At 42.6% G+C, this 2,610-nt stretch overlaps 1 protein-coding gene across 1 annotated transcript in view; it reads right to left on the minus strand.

Moving 5' to 3' along the window:
• Window positions 1-750: 750 nt before the first annotated feature.
• LOC310793833 (ankyrin repeat and SOCS box protein 5-like) overlaps window positions 751-2,610 on the minus strand; it is a gene marked incomplete at its 5' end in the record, with an annotated part of 13,699 nt that continues 11,839 nt past the window's right edge. Inside the window, one exon of the mRNA XM_083655728.1 lies at window positions 751-2,610. This exon is cut by the window's right edge and continues 366 nt beyond it.

A 2,610-nucleotide genomic window follows, 5' to 3' on the forward strand; every position in this document is an offset into this window, starting at 1 on the left:
CACCACTGTACTTTGTATGAGAAGGTAGGCTGGCCCTCCCTGACAACACGCAGAGAAATACATTGTCTGACTTTCATTTATAAAGCACTTCTCAGGGAAGCTCCCATCATATCTATCTTCACTCATTTCTCTCAATAACATAAATTACCAAACACGTTCACAGTCCCACATCCGTCTGTTTGTTCCACGTGTAAGGACTGAACAAGGAAAAACTGCATTTTCTTTCTATGCCCCCAGTAAATGGAATATGCTCCAGAACAATCTGAAACTGGATCATCTAATCTCTCTTGAGTCATTTAAACAACTCTTAAAGGGTACTCTACAGGAGAAATGCTCTTGTTTTATTTAAAATGTGTTTTACCATTTTCTTTTATCTTTATTCTTATTGCTGCTCCATCTTGTCTGTCTGCAACTGAAACTTCTTGTATGTGTTCTATGTAATCAGGGCACTCTTGAAAATGAGAGCTTGCTCTCAAGAGATTTCCCTGTATAAATAAATACAAAAAAAAAAAAAATACAAAACAAAATCAATCAATCATTCCCGGATCATCATTTTTCCCTAGTATGGGCTGGGATGATCACACTCAATCAAACGCATTTGATTGGTCGCCGCAACTGCTTCTTCCTGAAAATGTGCGGCAAGTAAAAAAGATGTCCACAGATGTCTTCCTGTCCAACACGGTGATATCAGCACAATAAAAGACCAATCATTGTTGAATCTTCTTTTATATTGTTAAGAGACCAGTTGCTTTATGAAAGCTTACTTTTAGAATGCTGCACAGCTCACAGTGGCCATGCCGTGACCTTATTTATTGGCATTTGCATGTAGATTCTTAAAGGCCGGCGCTTGTTGATGACAAATACGTTATTAGTATTCACAAAAAGACAAACTACACAAACCATTTACAGAGTCAAAGGCATTTGAAAGTCTGGGTCAGCTGTCAGTCATGCAAGCAAGCAGTCATTTGAAACCGAAAACATTAATAAACTATATTGGCAGTTTTGGTAACAAAGGGGTCACTATAGAGTACCGCAGGGATGAGGTATTTTTGTTTGTATTGTATGTTTGTATTACTTCACTGTGTTCTTCCGCGTTCTTCACTGTTTCTGCCTATGGGATTTTTGAATGGGTTTTGGTGCGATGCTTCAAATAAGGTCTGTGGGCAACACAAGCTTAATCAAACACGAACCAGTGTTCAGCGAGATAATCTTCACACATGACTATGAGGACCACTTTCATGAGTTCTGAAGCGTAAATGCGAGCCCTAGAAGTAAAAAGCTCATGCTAAGCTATTCTAGAACTACACACACTGTCGCATAGGCTTCCACGTCATGTCACCACAGCCACTTCAACCTGTAGTGTTATTGATGTGTGCGCTGCTGTGCACTGATTATCCTGGGCTGAACCAGGCGAGGGAAAGAGAATTTCCGTGTTCGTCCTTTGAAGTGATGACGTTATTGACGTATAATATCCCTGTCGACTCAACAGTGTAGTCTCATTTAGCCGTTTGCTAGCTAGCCGCCCTTTTAACGGCACGTAAAAGCTTCAAAACTCATAAAAGTGGTCCTCATGTGTGAAGATTATCCTGCGGAACACTGCTTCGCGTTTGAATAAGCTTGCGTTAACCTCATTTGAAGCATCGCGCCAAAAACCCTTTTAAAAATCCCATAGGCCGAAACAGTGAAGAACCCGGAAGTAGCATGGATGTTTTCCGGACTCATTCCTGCGGCTCTCTATACTGCATGCTCGATTCCTAGGCTCACCCACCCTGCAGCTCAAGTGACATCACTGATGACATCACTTCCAGTTGAGTGACATCATCTCCGGGACAGAATTGAAACAAACACACAGAGATTGCCCTAAGCCCCTTTTATATATTCCTGATAGACGAGAAGATAGATGCCCTTCTCCTCTCTGTGCATGTAGTAGAAAGTAGTGACGCGTATCTCTTGCTAGTTAGCTTAGCATGCTGCAGAACGGGTGTTATTATGGAACCCACTTTTGGGCAGAACACGCCCTGCGCCCGCCTACGCAGCAGTCAAGCGCCGGGATTAGCCTGGAGCGAGCCTTATGTTCCCTTTTGAAAGCTCAAATCTCCCCCCCACACACACACACACACGCACGCACGCACACACACACACACACACACACACACACACACACACACACTGCACCCTGGGCGCATCAACTGAATTACTCTTGATAGCAAACATTGAAATAAATATATAATAAATTAGATAAATAAATTTAGAATGAATTCTGGTCACGTACGTGCATTAATGTATTATACGACACTAATGTGGCTTCATTGATATCGCTCGAACATGCAACCAAATTACCGATAGTCTTTTATTTATTTTAGCAAGTATGCTAGCTAGCAAACTTGTGCCCAGCAATCGGATTTGTGTGGATTTGTTTATCCTCAGACAATTCGACTTGAGTGCATGACTCAAGCCACACATACCAGGACACATACCCCCAGTCCGGCTTCCCACCATCAGACACAGCTAATCGTGCCTGTATGGACGCCCGACCAAGCCGGAGGTAACACGTGGATATGAACCTGAATGTGTATTGTGACTTAACGGGGGTAGGCTAGCCATTCCCTT

The sequence above is a fragment of the Poromitra crassiceps genome (genome assembly GCF_964638095.1).
Source record: "Poromitra crassiceps genome assembly, chromosome: 19".
Lineage (NCBI taxonomy): Eukaryota > Metazoa > Chordata > Actinopteri > Beryciformes > Melamphaidae > Poromitra > Poromitra crassiceps.